Here is a 24,416-nt window from a genome sequence, read left to right on the forward strand (position 1 = left end):
AATGAACTGTAGGAAATTTTTTTCTTACTACATCCCGTCCAAGGGAGAACTCAAGTGTAAAATGGGCGGAGTAGTTCCGCATTCGAAGCTCGTGGCTCGTCGATCTGGTGATCAACATTGTAGAGGTGATATGCTCCATTGTGGAGGACTCTGGTGACGATGAAGGGGCCTTCCCAAGTAGGAGCAAGTTTGTGCGGTTTCTGTTGATCCACTCGGAGGACCAAATCTCCTTCCTGGAAGGCTCGGCTCTTCACATTCCGGGCGTGGAATTGACGCAAGTCTTGCTGATAAATGGTCGATCTGATCATGGCCATCTCCCTCTCTTCTTCTAGGAGGTCGACTGCGTCTTGCCGGGCCTGTTCTGCTTCATCCTCGGTGTAAAGCTCGACTCGGGGCGCGTTGTGAAGAAGATCACTTGGTAGAACTGCTTCGGCTCCATAAACCAGAAAGAATGGAGTTCTTCCAGTCGACCGGTTAGGGGTGGTCCTCAATCCCCACAGAACTGACGGAAGCTCGTCGACCCAAGCACCTGCCACGTTCTTGAGATCACGCATCAGTCGAGGCTTTAGTCCTTTGAGAATTAGACCATTTGCTCTTTCAGCTTGTCCATTCGACTGGGGATGGGCGACCGATGCGTAGTCGACTCGAGTGCCTTGAGAGGCGCAAAAAGCTCTGAACTTGTCCGAATCGAAGTTTGACCCATTGTTAGTGATGATGCTATGCGGGACTCCATATCTGAATGTTAGCCCTCTGACAAAACTGATAGCAGTGCAAGCATCAAGATTCTTGATAGGCTTAGCTTCAATCCATTTGGTAAACTTGTCGACTGCCACAAGCACATGAGTGAAACCACTTCTGCCTGTTCTCAGTGGACCAACCATGTCTAGTCCCCAGACAGCAAAGGGCCAGACGAGTGGAATGGTCTTCAGGGCTGATGCAGGCTTGTGCGACATGTTGGAGTAGAACTGGCACCCTCCACACTTGTCGACTATCTCTTTTGCCATCTCATTTGCTCTAGGCCAGTAAAATCCCGCTCGGTATGCTTTAGCCACAATGGTCCGAGAGGACGCATGGTGACCATAGGTCCCCGAGTGGATATCATCAAGGATTATCCGACCCTCTTTCTGTGTTATGCACTTCTGACCAATTCCCGTCGCGCTTTCTCTATACAACTGCCCCTTTATGACTGTGAAGGCCTTGGATCGGCGGACGATCTGTCGACCCTCTTCCTCGTCCTCTGGGAGTTCTTTCCTTAGGATATACGCGATGTACGGTATCGTCCAGTCAGGAGTGATTGCCAAGACTTCCATGATTAGGTCGACCACAGCAGGAACTTCGACTTCAGTCGGATCTGTGGCACTTTTCGGCTGCGGGGCTTCTTCTGTGAAAGGATCCTCTTGGACTGACGGCGAGCGGATGTGCTCCAGAAACACATTGCTGGGAACGGCTTCTCTCTTGGAGCCTATCAGCTGCTTGATTTTTCAGTCGGGGGATGTGATGAAGCTCTAACCCCTCGAATTTCTTTTCTAGCTTTCTCACTGCGTTGCAATAGCCAGTCATAGCCGGACTTCTGACGTCCCACTCCTTCATCACCTGATTAACTACCAAATTTGAGTCGCCATAGACCATGAGGCGACGGACGCCGAGTGAAATGGCCATGTGCAACCCGTATAAAAGTGCTTCATATTCTGCTTCATTATTGGAGGAATAGAAGTGAATCTGGAGAACATATCTGAGCTTATCTCCTCGGGGGGAGACTAGAACTACCCCAGCACCGGAACCATTCAGCATCTTAGATCCATCGAAGAACATGGTCCAGTGCTCCGAGTGAACTTGAGTCGGAAGTTGCTGTTCAATCCACTCGGCGATGAAATCTGCGATTGCTTGGGACTTGATAGCCTTCTTTGCTTCAAACTTGATATCTAGGGGGAGTAGTTCAATCGCCCACTTAGCCACTCGACCAGTTGCATCTCTGTTGTGCAAGATCTCTGACAGTGGAGCGTCGCTGACGACTGTAATGGAATGGTCAGAGAAGTAGTGTGCAACCTTCTTCGTGGTCATGTAGATCCCATATACAAGGTTCTGGTAGTGAGGGTATCTTTGTTTTGAAGGGGTCAAAACTTCAGACAGATAATAGACTGGGCGCTAAACTATGAAGGCCTTTCCTTCTTCTTCCCGCTCGACCGTAAGTACTGTACTGACAACTTGTCCTGTGGCTGCAATGTAAAGCAGCAGAGGCTCTTTGCTGATTGGGGCAGCAAGCACCGGCTGGGTGGAGAGGAGAGCTTTGAGCTCTGCAAATGCTGCGTCAGCTTCTAGAGTCCACTCGAACTTGTCAGACTTCTTCATCAGTCGGTAAAGAGGCAACGCCTTTTCACCGAGACGAGAAATGAATCGACTTAGAGCGGCCAAGCAGCCTGTAAGCTTTTGGACATCGTGCACGCGTACAGGACGCTTCATCCGGAGTATGGTGCCAACTTTTTCAGGATTGGCATCGATCCCCCGTTCAGAAACGAGAAAACCGAGTAACTTTCCACCTGGAACTCCGAACGTGCACTTTGACGGATTGAGCTTGATATCATACCTCCTGAGGTTGGCAAAGGTTTCAGCAAGGTCGGCCCGCAGGTCGGAACCTTTCCGTGACTTGACCACAATATCATCCATGTATGCCTCCACATTCCGACTGATTTGAGTGAGTAGACACTTCTGAATCATTCTCATGAACGTGGCTTCGGCGTTCTTGAGGCCGAACGGCATGGTGACGTAACAGAAGCATCCGAATGGAGTGATGAAAGCTGTTTTGATCTCGTCGGGTCCATACAGAAGGATCTGATGGTACCCGGAATAGGCATCTAGAAAAGACAATCTCTCGCACCCCGCAGTCGAGTCGACTATTTGGTCGATGCGAGGGAGAGGAAAATGATCTTTCGGGCAGGCCCGATTGATATGTTTGAAATCAATGCACATGCGAAGTGACTTGTCCTTCTTGGGGACCATGACAACATTGGCGAGCCACTCGGAGTGGTAGATCTCTCGGATGAACTCTGCTGCTAAGAGCCGAGCCACCTCCTCGCCAATAGCTTTCCTCTTCTGGACGGCGGACCGTCGAAGATGTTCTTTCACGGGCTTGAACTTCGGGTCAACTCGTAGACGGTGCTCAGCCAGCCCCCTGGGAACTCCAGGCATGTCAGAAGGCTTCCATGCGAAGACGTCCCAGTTCTCACGGAGGAACTGGATGAGCGCTTCTTCCTATTTGGAGTCGAGCGTCGTCGAGATGTGAGTCGGAGCAGCGTCGGGGTCGGTCGGGTGAATGTGAGCTGTCTTAGTTTCACCGGACGACTGAAAAGCAGATTCTGAAGCAGGCTTCTTGGCTCGTAGCAGTTCACTCGGATCAGCAGTCTTCTAGTACTCTTGTAGCTCAACAACTGCCATCTGAGCGTCAGCAATCTTCGATCCTTTCTGAAAACACTCTTCTGCTTTCTTCCGATTACCGGTAACGGTGACCACACCTCTGGGGCCGGGCATCTTCATCTTGAGATATACGTAGCATGGTCGAGCCATGAAGCGTGCATAAGCTGGCCGGCCCAGAATAGCATGATAAGCACTTTGGAAGTCCACAACCTCAAATGTCAACTTTTCCCTGCGGTAATTCTTTGAATCACCGAAAACCACGTCGAGAGCAATCTGGCCGAGTGACTCGGCTTTCTTTCCAGGAATGACTCCATGGAAGCTCATGTTGCTGGCACTGAGCCTGGACATCGGAATGCCCATCCCTTTCAATGTTTCAGCATACAATATGTTCAGGCCACTGCCACCATCCATCAGGACTTTGGTTAGTCGAGTGCCTTCGACAACTGGGTCGACCACCAAAGCTTGCCTCCCAGGGGTGGCAATGTGCGTAGGGTGATCGGACTGGTCGAATGTGATGGCAGTCTGAGACCACTTCAGATAACTGGGTGTCGCCAGAGCAACCATATTCACCTCACGGTTAATGACTTTCAGTTGACTTTTGCTTTCGACATCAGCAAAAATCATCAGGGTGGAATTGATTTGGGGGTATCCATCGTCACTGTCTTCCTTGTCCTCGAACCTGTCTAACTCTTTTTCCTTATCCTTGGACTGTTTGCCCTGAAACTGCTGGATCAGGAGCCGGCACTGTCGAGTGGTATGCTTTGGGTAAATGAAATTACCCTCTTCATCTTTCTTGGTGTGGATGTGACATGGCAGATCCAAAACATCGTTTCCATCCTGATCCTTGACTTTCTTGGGCTTCCAGGTGCCTTTGGGTTTTCCCTTGAAGTTTCCCTGGGCTACGGCCAGGGCCTCCCCAGGAGCGGCTGGCTCGGCCTTCTGCTTCTGTTTCCGACTGGAGTTTCCTCCGGTTTCTTGGGCGACTGCCTTGTGCTTGCCACTCCGGAGTCGGTCCTCGTCTTCACCATTAGCGTACTTGGTGGCAATCTCCACCATCCGATTCAGAGACATCTCTCCAGTTCGACCGAACTTCAGATTCAACTCTCTGTATTTAACGCCTTCCTTGAAGGCACAAACTGCTTGATGGTCTGACACATTCTCAACCGAGTGATGCAGTGTGATCCACCTCTAGATGTATTCCCTCGGAGTTTCATTCGGCTTCTGCACGCAAGACCGCAACTCTGTAAGGCCTGCAGGTCACTTGCATGTTCCTTCAAAGGTTGTGATAAACACTCGGGAGAGGTCCTCCCAAGTGTAAATGCTGCTGGGTGCCAACTGATTTAGCCACGCTCTGGCTGAGCCCTCTAACATGAGAGGCAAATGCTTCATGGCCACCTCATCATTGCCACCGCCAATCTGTACAGCTACTCGGTAATCTTCGAGCCAAGTGTCAGGCTTAGATTCACCGGTGAACTTGCTGATTCCAGTTGCCAGCCTGAAATTGGGAGGAATCACTGCGGCTCTGATGGCTCGACTGAAACACTCTGGCCCTGAAGCACGTATTCTACTGCTGGAGGGCGCATCTCTGTTCTGGCCTTCCCGATGAGCCCTATTACTGTCAACCAAGCCTTGAACGAGGACAGATCTCGCGTCAAAGCCTGGGTCCCTGGGGTCGACGGGAATCCTCTGCCCAACGCTATGAGGGCGCCTGTCATCTCGATGTCGAGGCGCATATGACCCACTCCTCGGGGGAGGGGTTGGCACTCGACATCGATCATCACGATCGGATCAGTGATCATACTGCTCATTCCTCCTGTACTGATCATGCCGGTCACCAGGTCCCTCACGCCTCGGGGGCGACCTCGGGCTGTGAGTCGACTGGACTGTATCTATTGCAACGGATCGACTGTGGATCCTATTCCGCGACTAAGAAACAGCGGAATTCTGGTTTCCCGCCGCCCGGAGCAACGCTCTGATCTGTAACAAGCCCCTGCCCGCCTCCGACTGGGAGGGCTGAATCGATTCTACTATATGGGCCGCGGCGGCCAAATTCTGAACTGGGGTTCGGTATACCTGCGTCGGCGGGAAGAGCTGGCGTCGACTAGACTCGGGAGCCCGCTGACGCGCTTGCTCGTCGAGTGCTCGCTGGAGATTCTCCAGTTGAGTGCGCTCGGCCAAATTAGCCAAGCGCGCGTCCTCCAAGGCCCGGGCCTCGGGGGTCTCTCCGACGATAGGAGTGCGGAGTGCGTCCATGTTCCGGCGGCGAAGCTCCTCTCGATGTAATGACGTGAGAGGTTCGGGGAGGTACTCATCGTGGGGATGCGACGGGTCGCCCCCACCCGCGCCTCCATCAGCGTGAGGGAAACCGGGAGGACTGTGCGTTCCATCGACCGCCAGAATCTCAGCCGCTGGGTCGCTGCTGTCGCACTCGGATGCGGTTTCTGCGGAGCCAGTCGAACAGGCCGCAGAGAGATTCGTCGGGCTCGATTGCCGCGACTTGCGGGGCGGCCGACTGGCGAGCCACGGCATGCCTCACCCACCTCTGAAGTCTCGACCGACCGGAGCGCTTGCGCCGGTGGGAGACAGAGCGGGGAGACGATACGGGGGCCGACCGATACTGGGTCGACGGCTGTCGCAGGAGGTCGCCACGAACGCATGCGCAGAAATGCGTCGCGCCGCGGACGGGGAGCGCGTCGCTGTCGAGTGGCACCTCCTGAAGCCAGGCGGAGTCGTCGGCGATGAACCTGAGCGCGCCGAGGCGGATCTCGCGGCCCTCCACAAAAACTCCGCACGAAACCATGATCAAAGGGATCGGAAAAATCGCAACTTCTCCAATCAGGCGCTAAGATTCCTGCCCCACGGTGGGCGCCAACTGTCGTGGTTCTAGCTCTGACAGTGATGTAGGGGGGTATGTATGGAGAGGCTAGATCTCAGCTATTGGGAAGTTGTAAACACACCAAGATGTACGAGTTCAGGCCCTTCGCGGAGGGAGTAACAGCCCTACGTCTCGGTGCCCAGAGGCAGTCGATTGGATTACTGGTGTGTGAATAACGGAGGTGCCAACCCTCCATACTGAGGAGGGGGTGGCTTATATAGAGTTCGCCGGCCCCCTCTTGCCCTCAGTAGTGTAGGGTTTAAGGTACATTCAAGGTTGGGCGTTACTGGTAACGCCCCTAATAAAGTGTGATAATGACCATAAAGACTACATAACAGCTGACCGTTTGCCTTCGGAGTGACTACAGGTCTCCTGGCGGTCGAGTGGTTGGCTTCATGGTCGAGTGATAGCTTTCTGGTCGAGTGTCTTGAATCCGTCGAGTGAGATACCTTCAAGTCGATTGAAAGGTGACTTCTCCTAGGGATGTCCTAGGGTAGGGCTCCTTGGACAGGTCCGTGCCCCTACCCTAGGTACATGGCTTCATCAGACAGTGCGCCATTACTAGTTAAAAACTAGTAATGGCGCACTGTCCACTGGTGCGCCATTACTAACAATTTTTTTTTATTTTTTTTACTTTTTTTTTCAAAACTTCTAATGGCGCACTGCACACCAGGTGCGCCATTGCTATATTCTAATGGCGCACCACACACGTGGTGCGCCATTAGTGTCCATTTCATCTATAGCCGTTTTCCTAGTAGTGAAATGTCACGGATGTGTCTTTTTTTTGTAGTGCGCAATACTTATGCTATCTTGAGAGAAGCCACTAGTGAAACCTATGGCCCTCGGGTCTATTCTCCATTATATTAATCTTCCCATAGTTTGCTATTTCTATTTCTGTTTATTTTACTTTGCATCTTTATCATAAAAATACCAAAATATTATCCTATCATATCTATAAGATCTCACTCTCGTAAGTGACCGTGAAGGGATTAACAACCCCTTTATCGCGTTGGTTGCGAGGTTCTTGTTTGTTTGTGTACGTGCATGGGACTCGCGCGTGGACTCCTACTGGATTGATACCTTGGTTCTCAAAACTGAGGGAAATACTTACGCTACTTTGCTGCATCACCCTTTCCTCTTCAAGGGAAAACCAACGCAGTGCTCAAGAGGTAGCACCAAGCGCCTCTGACATGCTTAATCTGGATGACACCTCTGAGTCGGAGGTAGCCCTTGACTCTCTTGGCTCATTTTCAACCATCTTATTGACACTGATTATTATCAGGATGACACGGGAGCCAGCCAAGCAGCTGAAGAAGAGGTAACTATTATTTCCTCCGGCTCAGAACCTTTGCCAAGATAGAAACTTCGACAAGTAACCCGGAAAGTAAGGTTTTCACACCCCTTGGATTATTTATATCCTCACTATTTTGAAGCAATAGCAACACGAGAATCGACGTCAGACCCAGACCAGTGGAGGTGAAGAGTTGTCCTCTGGCTTACCGAACACTCCCACTCCTCGAAAACGTCGAAGTGAGGTTCTTTTAACTTAAAAATCATTTCACCCGCCACGAGTCTTATTTTCTTACCACTTAACTCTGTTGATTCAATTGATTAGGAGATTAACCGTTTTTCCTCTGGCGACTCATCGCAAACCGAGTTGCCGGCTTTTAAAATTGCCCCCGGGTAACTATAATTACCTTTTATTCTGTATCTCTTTATACTCTTATACTTATTCTGACTTGTCACCACCTGTGTAGTGGACAAGCAAAGCCTAGCAAGAAAGCAAAGGTTTCCAAGCCAGCTGAGGATCCTAAAGTTATTGAACTGGAATAGCAAGTCTCTGCACCTAATGCTTCTGAAAAACAACCAGATGACCCTGCCCCTGAAGTTTCACCTGAGATTCCGGATCTCTGCGTTGGTGACACCAATATTAATTCTTCGAACCCTGCACCATCAAGCCCACTTAAGCCATCGGAGACTCATACAGATGATGTTCTGATCACTGGCACCGGCTTTACAGAACCGGGAAATCCAATAGCTTTGGCCAAACATACTGCTAAGCAAGAGGTTATTGAAAGGCGGAAGACGAGGTTTGACGTCTCTCATTATACACAATTGAGCATCAGTGAGATACTCTCTGGCTACCTCAGCCAAGTACACTCCAGCCGCGTTCTTGAAGTTGATATGGTGAAGCAAATGCACCAAGAGCATGAGGTATGACTTCCACCTTTGAATAATTACGTACATCCTGCCAACCCCCAAGTCTACTGGTTATGATAAAATTGAATAGGTTGTAGACTTATAATAATTCAGAAGCTTTTGTCGTAGAATCCCTCCAAGGACGGTTGTCATAGTTAAAATTAAACAGGGTGTGTAAGCAATTGAGCCTTGCATCCGTAGTCCCCAAGGGCCGGTTTAATCAGCATGAATGAGCCGGTCCTGTTTACCATTGGTTAATAAAGGAGAGCTTATCTGTGTAGCCCTCATGAATCAGCTGTGATTGTTTACAGCACAACCTATTCATCATTAAAAAGATACAAGCGATATGCATTAGCCCCCCTAGTGCCAAGGAGTCTTGCTTGCAAAGTGCTTGGGACTTTATTCATGAGAGCCGTTTTACTAAAAGAAATTCTTTGACAGACATTAGCCCCCAAGTGCCAAGTGTTGTTTCTTGCAAAAGACTTGGGACTTATATTCTTGTAATCCTGATATGAATGTATTGACAACTCTGTGCTTCATATAGGCTGCTTCTGCTGAACTTGAGTCACAGTTAAATGATGCAAAGACCTGGCTGGCGAATCAGGAGTCTGAGACCCAGAAAGCTGAATCCAAATTCCAGTTTAGCATAGCTGAATTGGAAAAGCTGAAGACCAATTTTGAGGCGGAGAAAAGCACTTAGGCTGAAGAAAAGACTGATTTAACACAGCGAGCCGAAAAAGCTGAGGCAGCTCTTCAAGAGGTGACCACTGAACTTACCGGCTTAAAACACCATGTATCGCAGATGGTTTCTGCTATCTTTGGTGAGTCGCTTTGCTAATCATCAAAAGTGAATCCTTGTCGTGATAATATAAATTGCCATTAACTAATCTGTGATTTATTCAGGTCCTAGGAGTAGCAACCTTAACCAGGACATGCTTGTGAAGCTCAAAGTTGTCTATACACTTGTCGAACAGCTGTACACCGGAGCTCAACGTGCAATGGCCGCAATTCCTCCAATGAATCAAGCACCTACTCTTTTGATAGATGTCTTGAAAAAACTTTCTGTGCTTCGTGCTAGGATGGATTAAATGAAGTAGTCGTCTGCAAGAGCCGGTGCTGTGATGGCTTTGAGTCGGGCCAAGGCATGGGTACCAGAGCTTGACCCGTCTGAGGTAGCCACTGGTTGCCCAATCTTGAAAGAAGATGGTACGCTTTTGATCAGAAGGATTTCTCTGCTTGTATAAACGAGATACGTCCAATGGCGACTATGATTACCAATGACTCGGACCTTTCAAAGTACCATCCGACTTATAACAAGGAGAACCAGAAGATGTCAATCCGGGCTTATAAAGTGATGGACTTAATCCCCCCAATCCCTAAGCACACTTTTTCCATTGAAGTTGAGCCGTCTGATCTTATAGATGACGAGGCTGAATTTCAAGCTTTATCTGGCATCGATTGGTCATCACCAAAACTCAAACAGCGGAGGAGGATGAAGAACTGGAAAAGGATGACTCTGAAGCCTCAAGCCAGCAAGGCCAAGAAGAGTGAACCGCAAGGCAGTTTATATATTTTGACTCTTGGAAAAACACTTGATCCCATTTGGCTCTTGGAGCCATGTAATAGGGTAGTAAAAACTTGAATCTGTCGTGCCATCATGCACGTTTCTGTTTTGCGTAATACTGCTGATCCGCCAGTTTGCAATACGAACCTTTTATTCTTATGATAGTATTGATTGATGCATATCATACTTGATTATTCTCCTGCACACAAACAAGTCACAAGCGCCTTGGCGGTTTACCGCCGGGCGGGTCATAATACCCAAATAAAGGCCACTGGGGACGAACAGTCCATAACTAGGGCTGGTCTGGCCATAATTATGAATATGATAAAATATCATACCTATGGCATGTGCTTAGACTGCCGGCTTAACAGCTTTATACAGCTTAGAGTTTGTAGAACTATAACTCCAACATAATATTATGATACTCTTGACGACTTAGAGTCTGCCATCCTGGCGGGTGGTAGAAACCCAAAAGATGCTTCAAATATGAGCCATAAGTAGGGCAGCTTGGCCCGATGTGTAAAAACCAGATGGCAAAAAAAGAAATCATACAAAGAAAAGAAAGCAGAAAATTCGAGCCTTTTGAAGGCCGCCAAGCCAAAGTGTCTTCTTCGATGAATCTAGCTTGAGCCACTGGAAGGTACGTGCTTTCCGTGAGCCTGACTCACAGTACCCAATCGACATTTGAACCTAGAGAAAGTTAGGTCTTGCTTTAAAGACCTATCAGGAGTACGCGGGGTCAGAGTAACAACATACATCACGGGCCGATTTATCCAAGTTTCAAGGAAGGCGGCTTATGAAGCCTAGATCTATCCTGACTATCTGTAAGCCGAGCTGTCGCATGACAAGCCGCCATTTGAACCTTAACAAGCTCAGATCTTGGTCGAATATGCCATAAAGATTGATCGTTAAGAGTTTGACGGGTCAATCGGGATTACCCGATGGAGTTGAAGCAGCTGGTATACATGTAGGATGACCTGGAAAGGTTATCTCCTCTTTTGTCGAATACGCCTATGTGTGGACAAGATAACCTGGTCAAGAGGGTACTAACGCTATGTTCTCTTTGGTCGAATACGCCTATGTTTGAACAAGAAGCCCCCAAGTGACATACTGACAACTCGTGCTCGTCAGGGACCTATGTTTGAGCTGTGTTGTGCATCCAACTCTCTTTGGTCCCTGTAATTTTGGGCGTCAAGCCTATTAAATGAACATGTAAGACGATGATAAAGTCTCAACTTCAAGGAAGTGAAACGACAGAGGCCCTGAATTATCAGGGATGCCGGCTTTATTATTCTGCTTATAATATATACATCATCAGACTATGTACATCATGAGAGCCGGTGGCTCAAGTATAGTAGGGCCGAAGATGAGCAATATTCCACGGCCGAGGGGTCTCCTCCTCCGACTTGCGTGAGTCCTTGTGGTCTCGAACATCGATAAGATAATATGACCCATTATGCAGATTCTTGCTGACTACAGAAGGTCCTTCCCAAGGCGGTGACAGCTTGTGCATATCTGTTTGGTCCTGGATGAGCCGGAGCACTAAGTCGCCTTCTTGAAAAGTTCTGGTTTTGACCCGGCGGCTGTGATAACAACATAGATCTTGCTGGTAAATCACCGAACGAGCCGCCGCTAGGTCACGCACCTCATCTAACAGGTCAAGTGCATCTTGACATGCCTTTTCATTGTCAGCTTCAACATAAGCCGCCACCCGGGGTGAATCGTGACGGATGTCACTAGGGAGAACCGCCTCTGCTCCATAAACCATGAACAAAGGTGTGTAACCCATAGATCTTTTGGGGGTTGTATTGATGCTCCATAACACTAAGGGTAACTCCTCCACCCAACAACCCGGCGTTCTCTGCAAAGGAAGCATAAGCCAGGGCTTGATACCTCGCAGAATCTCTTGATTAGCTCGTTCCGCTTAACCATTCGACTGAGGGTGAGCCATAGAAGAAACATCAAGCTGACTATGCTCCCGTTGACAAAAGCGCCTTTAGAGAGGTTAGTGCCATTATTTGTGATAATGCTGTGTGGAAAGCCAAAACAAAAGATCACCTTCTTGATGAATTGAACCGCCGTTGCCGCATCACACTTAGTAACGGGCTCTGCTTCAACCCACTTAGTAAACTTATCAACCGCCACCAAAAGGTGGGTCTTCTTATCCTTGGACCTCTTGAAAGGCCCAACCATATCAAGACCCCAGGTCGCAAATGGCCAAGTAATTGGAATCATCCTCAACTCTTGTGCCGGAACATGAGCTCGTTGTGAAAACTTCTGACAACCGTCACATTTGCTGACCAAATCCTCTTCATCAGCATGAGCCCTCAACCATTAAAAACCGTGACGAAAAGCCTTGGCTACAAGAGATTTAGAGCCGGCATGATGACCGCAATCTCCTTCATGAATCTCTTGTAGAATCTCGCAGCCTTCTTCAGGAGAAACACAACGTTGAAACGCCCCTGTGACACTACAGTGGTGCAACTCCCCATTAACAATCATCATTGACTTAGACCGCCGGGTTATCTTCCTAGACAGGATCTCATCCTCAGGTAACTCGCCCCGGGTCATGTAAGCCAAATACAGCACTGTCCAATCAGGAATAGCATGAAGAGCCGCCACCAATTGTGCTTCTGGGTCGGGAACAGCAAGATCCTCCTTAGTAGGTAACTTGAAAGAAGGGTTGAGCAGAACATCCAGGAACGTGTTAGGTGGCACCAGCTTACGCTAAGATCCTAAACGGCTTAAGTTGTCGGCCGCCTCATTCTTCCCGCGATCAATATGCTCAACCTAGTAACCCTTGAAGTGACCCGCAATGGCATCAACCTCTCGATGATAAGACGCCAGCAGCGGATCCGTAGAATCCCAAGTACCAGAGACTTGCTGAGCTACCAGATCTGAATCACCAAAGCACCTCACCCGGCTTAAATTCATCTCTTTAGCCATCCGAAGACCATCGAGCAAGGCCTCATACTCAGCTGCATTGTTAGTACAAGGGAACATTAACCGGAGAACATAAGAAAATTTATCACCTCGTGGGGAAGTCAAAACAACTCGAGCCCCCGAGCCCTCCAACTGCCTGGATCCGTCAAAGTGAATGGTCCAATATGTGTTATTCGGCTTTTCCTCAGGCATCTGCAACTCTGTCCAATCATTGATAAAATCCACAAGTTCTTGGGACTTGATGGTCGTACGAGCTACATACTTCAAACCATGAGGGCCAAGCTCAATGAACCATTTAGCAACCCTGCATGTGGCTTCTCTGTTTTGGATGATGTCTCCTAAAGGAGCAGAGCTAACCACAGTAATGGGATGACCCAGGAAATATTGCTTGAACTTCCGGCTTGCCATGAAGACTCCATACACAAGCTTCTGCCAGTGTGGATATCTCTGCTTAGACTCAATAAGCACCTCACTGATGTAGTAAATCAGTCATTGAACTGGGTACTCCTTGCCTGCTTCTTTCCTTTCTACCACAATGGCCACACTGACAACTCGACTATTAGCTGCGACATATAACAACAACGGCTCTTTATCAATGGGAGCAGCAAGGACGGGCGGCTCAGCCAACTGTTTCTTCAAATCCTCAAACGTCATGTCCGCCGGGTCAACATTATCTTTGTAAAATTTTAGCTCCTCTGTTGCACAAACCGATTCAGCATAGGTAGCATCACCCTCTTCACACTCTAAGGCCACCTTGCGACTCCCATGTACCGTGATGGTGCCCTTGTAACCTGGCATCTTAAGCTGTAAATAAACATAACAGGGCCTTGCCATGAATTTAGCATAAGCCGGCGGCCCAAACAGAGCATGGTAAGGGATTTTGATCTTAACCACCTCGAAGGTCAGAGTCTCAGATCTGGAATCATGCTCATCTCCAAAGGCAACATCCAAAGATATTTTACCCACTGGATACACCGACTTACCAGGCACCACTCCATGAAAAACGGTGTTCGACGGCTTGAGATTTTTGTCAGTCAGCCCCATGCTGCGGAAGGTTTCATAATAAAGTATATTAATACTACTGCCTCCATCCATGAGTACCTTCATAAACTTATAGCCTCCAACCTGAGGCGCCACCACCAGTGCCAGGTGACCCGGATTATCAACCTGGGGCGGGTGATCCTCATGGCTCCACACAATAGGCTGCTCTGACCATCGTAAGTAATGTGGCACCACCGGCTCAACGACATTTACTGCCCTCTTATGAAGCTTATGATCCCGCTTACACAGGCTGGTGGTGAAGACGTGGTACTGCCCACTGTTCAATTGCTTCGGGTTGCTCTGATAACCAGACTATTGCTGCTGATTCCCCTGATTACTCTATTGGTTGTAACCACCTTGATTGCCTTGGCCGTGAAATCCAGAATTTGAGCCGCCGCCTCCATGACCCGGACCCTGAACTGCCGTTCGCGCCATGGTTGTGCTGGATAGACCCCCTAAAGTCTCTCATTATGCTGCAATCCTTCCACAGATGTGGAGCTGACTTCTGATTTGTTCTGTGTTTTGGACATGGCTGATTCAATATTGCATCAAGGTCAAACCTCGTCCCTTGAGTCGGCCCGCCCTTACGACGCTGGTTATAATTTCGCGCACCGGTGTTAGCCACAAAATCATCAGCCTTGCGCTTACCGTTGTCACCCTGATTGGCAGGGTTATACTGCTTCCCCTTCATGCCGCTGCTCTTCTTTCCCTTTCTGGTCTTTCATCCTCAGAGTTGGGGTCCTTGGTACCATCAGAGTCGGCATACTTGACAAGAGCCGCCATAAGCTCCCCCATGTCGTTGCAATGACGCTTAAGCCGCCCAAGTTTCTGCTTGAGTGGAATGCAACGACAATTTTTCTCCAACATTAGAACCGCTGAGCCGACGTTGATGTTATCTGAGGAATGTATGATAGTCGATACCCGACGCACCCAGTTGGTCGTTGACTCGCCATCAGCTTGAACACAATAAACCAAATCCACGATTGACATAGGCTACTTGCACGTGTCCTTAAAATTTGGATAAACCGGGCCTTCAGCTCTACCCATGATCCGATGGAATTGGCTGGCAGCCCCTTCAACCAGGTACGAGCCGTCCCTTCTAACATCATGGTAAAATAATTAGCGTATGCAGCCTCACTGACATCCAGCATCTCCATAACCATCTCATAACTCTCCACCCAAGCCTCAGGGGGCTGGTCTACTGTGTAGTTAGGCACCTTACGAGGGCCTTTGAAGTCCTTGGGCAGACGCTCGTTTCGTATAGCCGTCGTTAAACGCGGCACACCCAAAGCTCTAGAAGTTACACCTGCCTCAACTAAAGCCATTGGATAAACCGGCGCATGTTGTTGAGCCGCCAGTTGAGCCGCCAGCTCGGCCTCTCAACGCATTCTGCCCTGATCCACCAAATCCTGTGCATTGGCACCATTGCGCGCCAGGTCATGTACATGAGGTTGGTTACGGTGCTGCTCCGTACTCGAGACCGCTGGCGAGTCAATGTGCCTACTGTAGCTCCAGCTTGGACAAGGGGTTAAATGAATCCGGTCACGACTATAGGAATAAGCATGCTGTTGTACCAAAGCCGTTTGAAGAAGCTCCCTGGACCTGCGGGTTTCAACCTCTGTTGGAGTCTCGCCCTCAACTAGCAGAGCCGCCAATCATGTATCTGCAACAATCATGTTGTCCAGAGGGGTGGAGTAATGGCTTGGCGGTGTCATTACGTGCTGAGATGAGGTGTTATGCATGTGCGGAGAACCTGCTACGCGCGGCTGACCTAGCGCTCCACCCCCTGGTGCCTCAACCGTCTGGTTTATCACTGGCGGGTTACTAACCCCCGCTCCGGCTGTATTGAAGAGTTTCCTTGAATCACAAATCGAAGGCAGACAACACCGGTGTTTTCTCCTCAAGACTTTGTTTGAAGCGTTCTGATCCGCCATAAGCCGGTATGAATCTGCTTGAATCCGCTGTGCTTGGGCGTTTAAAACGGCTCGCTCTGCGGCCATCCTAGCATTTTCCGCTGCCAATTCTGCCTTAGCTTGCACTATCTCGTCACCCAATTTAGCCACTTTCGCCTTATGCTGCTCCTGGTTTTCTGGGGTTACATCAACCTCCATCAGAGTCGCCAGAGCTTCCAACAGATCTGTTAAAACTTGAGCCGGCGGGCACACTGAACCGCCAGCACCAGCTGCTGTCACCGCCGCTGCACTGGAAGTCATGGCCCCGGCGGCTGTCGAACCAAGAACCGGCTGGGTGCCAGCCATGAAGATCGCCACGTTGTTTAGCGGCTCATGGGGATCTGGAATACTTTCGCCGTCGAAATAGCCCCTAAGCCGTCCATCTTCTAGTTGGTACATTCAGTTGGTCTCACCTGTGGACGATTCACCGTCGGAGTAGATGGCCGTCTCACCGCTAGACATGGAGCCTTCCAATTCAGCCCCGTGCATACATCCAACAAAGGCACGCTTCATGGCGGCGGGTTGAACCCGGGCGGGTCGTGCACGCAGCCGTCTCGATGATGTTGGTGCAGATGTCCGGCTCAGGGCCCGGTTCGCCGATCTTGCCGATGAAGACATGGATTCCGCCAAAGGGGACCCGATACCCGTACTCAATTGATCCGGCCTCGGGGCCCCAGCCTGCATCGTCGATGTAGAGCTTGCCGCGACGACTCTTGGTCATCCGGCCCACAGCGTATCCCTTGATCCCTTCGAAGGTGCCCTTCAAGAACTCAAAACCATCATGCGCGGGCCCCATGGTGGGCGCCAAGTGTCGTGGAAGTGTCACGGCAGATGTCCTCATGGAAGGAGTTAGTTGCGGAACCATTGCGATGAGGTTAGCTTAAAGGGGTTAAACGGGACAAAGGACACGAGGAGTTTATACTGGTTCGGCCCCTTGCGGTGAAGGTAAAAGCCTAATCCAGTTTGAGGTGGTACTGCTAGGGTTTTGATTACTAGGGAGCGGATACGCCTTGCCTGTCTTTCGATCTATTGTTTCTTGCCTTAAACCGTTGCCGGATCGTCCCCTTATATACATGGGTTGACGCCCTGCGGCCTACAAAGTCCCGACTGGCTCATACAAACGTGTCCAGCTCTGTGACTTATCTTACATGCCTTATAATACAAGTTACATATACATGGCGGTTTATACTCATGGGCCTTAAGCCGCCTCTTGGTTTGGGCCCCTTAACAGGCCTACTTCATGAACCTCCACTTTCACATACTCATGGGCTTTGTCTAGATGAACCGCCGCTGGGATAAACCGGCCCCTCCTGGGCGGGTCATACCCGATAGTCATATCCCCAACAGGGAGTAAACATGCACCCAGTGAGACACATGTGTTTTTGCAATCCATTTAGGTGCACTGTCACATGTGCATGTAGCTCAAATTTGATTTTTGCACATTATACCCGTAGAAAATCAATCAATTAATGTACTAAAACGTCTTAATGATCTCTGTTTTTTTCGAAATTAAAACGTCCCTCCTTTGGTAACATATGTTCACCGCGGGATAATTTAACATGCATCGTAGTTGCGGTGGATTTGCGGTGTTTGTGTGGGTGTGTGCGTCTGGGGTAGCGGGTGGCTCGCAGTACACTACGAGTTGTGAGCCACCGTGTGGGTTGTCCATTTTGTTAGGCAGGTGCCACATCAGAGTCGTGAATTCGTTATTTAAAACATTACACAACCCTTTCATACATACATGTTTTGGACACATGCGGTCGATGGTTGTCCTACACGACACTCGATACTCGCGTGTGACGCTTTCTATGGGCCCGCAAGGTCGCCGTCCATCACTTTGATGAATAGCCGACGGTGAGGTTAATTTGACCAGCAATGTAGAATATTTTTTGTTTGTGTTATGGTGGTATATAGTACGCATCGAAGAGGTGGGAGGGGACTAGCATATATACTATACATACGCGTCCGTGAACAAGTGCACCTCACTCAGTGTCGGGACTTTTTGGTTTCCGAGGCACATGCCACATCAAAGTTGTGAAATTGGCAATTCAAACATCACACAACACCTCTTTGGGCCCCATGCAGGCGGTGGTTATCCTAACTAGGACACTCACGTGTGACTTCCATCTGTGGGCCCATGAGGCCATCATCGATGCATGCATCACTTTGACCTATATCGGGAGAGGTTAATTAATTTCACCATCGAGGAGGGATTCTTTTTGGGTTGTATTACGGTAGGAGCATATAGTATGCGTCGAAGAGGGGGAAGGGGATGATCATATGTAGTACACTTCATGAACCTCGCTCTGTTTGGGGGGTTTACGGTTTTTGAGGCATGTTGCACATCAAAGTTGTGCATTTTGGTTGTTCAACATATGTTTGGCCCACATGCAAAGCGATGGTGGTTGTCCTCTCGCACCCACTTAAGCGGTTATCAGCGATATCGATGCTTTCCATCATGGGCCCACTTGGTCCATCACTACTTTTTGTCTAACAACGAGAGAGGTTAATTTGACTTAGGAGGGGATTATTTTTTTTGCTTGTAATACGGTATATATATAGGTCATGCTCTGGGATGACATGATACAGTTTGAGCACACACATGCATGTGTACGCGTGAATCCCTCCCATCGAGTCAAAGTGGCTAGTACAATGATACGTCATGAACCGATCTCGCTCTGTGCGGGGACTATATGATTTTCGACGCACGCGCCACCTCAATGTTGTGAAATGGTATTCAAACATGCATGCACGCATCACCTCCATACATATGCATGTAGTGGTTGTCTTCAAACGGTACACTCCCTCGCGTGGTTATCGACGACAAGCCTATATATTCGTGGGCCTGCGTGGACATCCATGATCACCTTGACCGACAACAAGATAGGTTACCATGGCGGATTCTTCCTTTGGTTCGTGTTATCGTAGTATAGGTCATGGTGAGATTCAGACCTAATTAAGTTTGAGCGCATATACTATGAACGCATGCATGCATGAATCCCCGTCGTCGGCTTGAAGTGTGGTGTAACATACATATGCATCGTCAACCTAACCCTCACTCGGTGTAGGGATTTCTATTTCGAAATCACGGTGCCACATCAAAGTTGTTCCATTGTGTATTCAAAAACACACCTCTACCTACATATGTTTGGGCCACACACATGCAGTGGTTGTCTTCGGGGACTAGCTACTTGCGTGATTATTGGCGAGCTACCCAATCTCTGGGGTCGCATGGATGGCCATCACTTTGACCAACAACAAGAGAGAGGTCGTACGACCAAGGTGGATTATTCTTGGTCCGTTTTACGATCCATCTTGGTGAGATGCCTCTCTGGCCCGCCGACTGAAAGTGTGTGGGGGGGGGGCTGCTACTTCGCACTTTGCTAGGTGAACCTCGGTTGGGGGGGCATGCATTCATAGCTTAGGATTCCCTTCGTGCCGACATGAGGGGGGCTGCTAGCTACTTCGCACTTTGCTAGGTGAACCTCGGTTGGGGGGGCATGCATTCGTAGCTTAGGATTCCCTTCGTGCCGACACGAGGGGGGCAAGCAATAACGTGTGCTTTGCGACATAGGTGCCACATCGAAGTTGCATTTTGTATTTGAACATACCACCCTTTTCATACATAAATTTGGTTCACATGCAAGCATGTTCGTGTTCTAACCCTCTCCCGCGTCATTTTTTGCCAAATTTATGAACATTAGACAAGTCGGATGATGCAACAGACACGGTTCACTCAAACTAACTGTGTGCCACACCGGTGCCCCTGTCACGCACACATCCGCACCGTACATTGGGCACCATGAGGCTTCACCTCTCACAAATATCTACATGCCTGCAGCTTTTTTCTCTTTAATAACACACATTTATTGTGTTTCGACCGTGTGTGATGTTTCTTGTTCCCAATCCCACCTGCATCCCTCAAAAATATCTGCCCGCCTCGAGGGTTTTTCTGTTTCATAACACACGGTTGTTATCTCCGGACCGTGTGCGATGCACCGTCATCAAAATTTTCAATAGCCCCGGCATTTCACTCTCGCGTAGTAAACTTTTTAGTACTCACGTCATTTCCTCAAACACACACCCCTCCACACACACACCAAAACCTCCTCGGGCGCGCGCACACACACACACCCTCCCTTGCTCAAAACCCTAGCAAGGTCCCTGCCGCCACCGCAAGGCCTCCATTGTCAACTTCTGCCGGTTTACCCGTGTAGCTTACCCACCGATCTCCATACCCAGGCCACCCTGAGTTTCTTAGATGACGCCTGCCAAACGCCCCCTTTCCCATAGATCCCCATCCCCCACTCCAGAGCGTTGCAGCCTAAGCCCGGTTATGCTTCCCATGGAGCTCGAGGAGAGACTGGCCCAAAAGAGGTGTATTGCAGTCTCTTCACCCGACGTCGCCGAGGAAGCTGATGACCATTACTGGCCGCAAGCACTCAATCGGTAGGCTTGAGTATGCAAGTATGTCACGGACGCCGGCTACAACATCGAGGTCGTCGACAACGACGACCTGAGGTGGGCCATGTCACAGGTTAAGTGGCCCACCCCAACCCCTCGGGTTCAACCGTCATCGATCTCATCCATGGCCCCACCGCTGATCTCCTCTGGCTCGCTGTCAAGAATTTTCCATTCTACATCGCCATCGAGCCCCTTTTGTCATTTCTGAAGGACACATTCTACGATGCTGGCTTGGGATCCACAGCTTCCAAGTCAGACCTCATCGACGGCGACCACGAGGAGGGCACCCTGTCCGGCTCTTCCAAGGGGAAAGAGACCATCTGCTCTTCCAAGGGGAAAGTGCCCGTCTGCGACATCAAGGAGGGAACCCTACAGTCGTGCTCTTCCAAGGGGAAGGAGCCCATATGCGACAACATGGAGCGCATCTAGGGTCCGTGCTCTTCCCACGGGAACAATCCTATCTATGACAAGTGATGAAACCCATGATTTGTTTTGCCGTGCCTCTTCATAGAGGGAAGCCCGTGATTTGTTTTGTCGAGTCCGGCCCTTTTGTAGTGCAGTGAGAATATGTCCAATTTTAATTGCTATATTAGGTTGTTTGTAGTATGCCTTGTTTATTTCAGTTGTTCACAATGTGATGCTCTATATGTGCAATTATTTACTATAGAGTATATTTCATCAATCCAGTTTTAAACATGTCGATAGGAATGCATATATTTGCTTGTTGTTAAGCCTGTTATAGCTAGCATATGCCTCTTTAAAAGTTTCTTGATTGTTCGATTGTTTGTAGTTAGCATATGTCCAGTTTCAAATGCTATATTTGGTTGTTCGTACTATGCCTTGTTTATTCCAGTAATTCACAGTGTGATGTTCTATATGTGCAAGTATGAACTATGCAGTTCAATTTCATCAGTACCAGTTTCAACAATACCACTATGAATGACTACATTTTGTTGCTGCATCTTGTAGTTAACACGCCTTTCCATTTTTATTTAACAATAACCAGTGTACTTAAACCGGCACAATACCAGTTTGAATGACTATGTTTGCTTGTTGTTAAATGTTAGGCCTGTTGCGGTTAACACACCTTTCCACTTGTTTTGCTTTACTAGCGTGCTTGAACCTGCACACTGAAGCTATCTTTTGGAGATTATTTTGTCTGCCATGGGTAATTTTGGTTGATGTTTAGCCTGTTGTGCTTAACATGCCTGTCGATGCACCTACACAAGACAATTTTGGGAACGACTGCTATTTTCCGTCGAGGTTAGTTTCATCCCATGGCTTATATATACTCACTGTTCAGGATATCGGTAGCTGCTATGATTTATCGTTAGGACTTTTAACTGAATATATCTATAACCCATTTATCGTTAGGTTAACTGGGGCCATATGTAATATATCTGAGGCTACATAGCAACATGCACTGTACTTAATGTCTAAATATGCAATCTTAGGCTACATAGAAACAAGGAAGAGTGTTACCTTAATGTTCTGATGATGTCTAGATATACGTAGAAGAGCAGCAGCAACAACAACAACAACAACATAGCCCTGTTTGGATAATCAACTTAGCTAGAGGTTAGAGTTAGTTTCTAGCTCATGACTAACCCCGAAAGCCTGAACTAACTCCATCCAAAGAGGTGTTTGGATGACAGGGTTAGATTGACAATAAATGCACTAGGAGAACTAGCTCCAATTAGCACCTCTTAGGTTGGATAGTTTTTTTTGGGTGGGTTAGATGCAACTAGCTCAAACTAGACCTCATGTTTGGATATACTTTAGGGCTATTTGATCCCGAACTAGCTCAAACTAACTCTAACCCATGGATACAGCAATAGTTAATCAGCCGATAATTTGTAAGAATGCAATAAACTCCTTCCGGCCCATAATATAAGATGTTATTTCATCTAATATGTGAGTATATTGGATTTTATAAGATATTATAAAAGAGTGTTGTACTACATCATTGTGCAATTGTTGTTTAGCTTCTAATATTAACTTGGTGCTTTAGGTACATATGTCATTGGTAAAGATCCGCGCTTCGACCCTTTCTGCGTATGGGGAAATCAGATATCGATGAACCAGCATCAAGTGAGGAAGCTGATAAAGATTGTTAGTAAAATGGGTCAAAAGATGGCAATTAAACTATTTGTTTACACTTTATCCAAGACAACATCGAACTGTAGGATGGTAAGTAAGAACTCTGCAACCTTCTTTTTACTGCCCATAATGAGTTGTGTTAGATGACAATGTCTAAATCTTTTTCCTTTGTAGTGGTTCCCAAAGCAGTTTAGTCAAGATTACCTCTCAAACTACATGATTGGTGGGCATGCAAAGGTTAAAGTATTTCTACCAGAACATGATGATTATCTAGATTTTTTCATGAAGACCGTGAAGGATGGGCGGTCGGCCATCACAAGGGGTTGGACTAGAGTGGTGTGTGCCTTCTGCATGGAGGAGGGCACAATATGGACATTCCGCTTCACCTTTTTCAGCAACCAGAATGTATTTTGCCTCTTTCTTTACCTTCTTTAATAGTACAAGTATACAACTATGGTTCATCATTCTTTATTTGGTTCTTATGTAATTCTTGAACATATGTACCTATGAATCGAATAATGTGCATTGTTTGTTCGAACCTGATAGATATGAATAAAGCTATAGCATACATTCAAATTCAAATTCAAATCCGGTACAATTTGAAATAGCAACAATTAAATTACGGTGAAATTACGCTCTCCTGGTTGTTACGGCACACACGGTTGGTAAAACACAAACGTTTGCGATATACACCATAATACGACACGGTTCACAGAGAGGAAACGTGTGCAAGCATGCACACAGTTGCCGTTTGCAAAGCGTGTGCGATGTCAGACAATATCACAAATGGTGCGGGCAAACTAAACGTTTGTGATAGTTGCCTTATCGTACACGATTCACAACCATGAACTGTTTCTGATGAAGTATGCATCGTAAACGTTGCACCACAAAATAGCGTGTGCGATAGTTGTCGTGTACGACGATGTTACGGCCACTACTGCAGGATGCTGCTAACGCGACACTATGATCAGAGACCCTTTGACGAAAATGTGTGCGATGCAATAATAGAAACGGTGATGTAAAAAACCATCAAAAAAGGTGCAAAACGTTTGCGATGGAGGAGGCATGAAACATGGTTCAGATTTTAGTTGCGTGTGCGATGCAGGGCATACGGTTGAGTTCAATTAACCGTTTGCGATGAGGAGGAACAAAAGAAACGGGCAGCTAGATGAAGGTGTGTGCGATATACAGCATACGGTTCACTCGGATGAACTGATTGTGATTAGGCAACATAAAAGAAACGGTCCGCCAGATCAAGGTGTGTGTGATATACGGCATATGGTTCAATGGAATGAACTATTTTCGATTAGGGGAGAGAACATAAACGGTTCAACTTAACAAGATGTGTGTGATACGCGACAAAAAGGCCCGTTGGTTAATTCGAGAGCAAGTACACAGAGGTTAATTTGACATACATGACTTATAAGTTTCACAGAAATCATATCACTTTTTTTGGAAAACATTTAATTGTGTTGAATGTATATAGTGCTCCCTCCTATTAGTTGAATTAACGTCGAGGTCCATGTTTTGGAAACATGTCGTAAAGTAACATGATAGACCTTCATTCAAGCCAATCAACATGTGTTTAGAAAACAAAAATTATCAAAAAGTAATGATATAGACCTTCTTCAAGCCAATCAACATGTGTACAAAAAACAAAAAATGTCAAAAATTACAAAACACGGACCTCGAGGTTAATTCAACTAATATGATAGAGCACTATATACATTCAACGCAATTAAATGTTTACAGTGACCCATCACATTAGTTAATTTAACATCGAGGCCACTTCCCATCCGGTCACCCATCTGATGACTACTCAACCCTCAGCGCAGTTAACTTGGGAGTTCTGTTAGATGAGCTATCG

The sequence above is a fragment of the Triticum urartu genome, chromosome 1 (genome assembly GCF_003073215.2).
Source record: "Triticum urartu cultivar G1812 chromosome 1, Tu2.1, whole genome shotgun sequence".
NCBI classification, from domain to species: domain Eukaryota; kingdom Viridiplantae; phylum Streptophyta; class Magnoliopsida; order Poales; family Poaceae; genus Triticum; species Triticum urartu.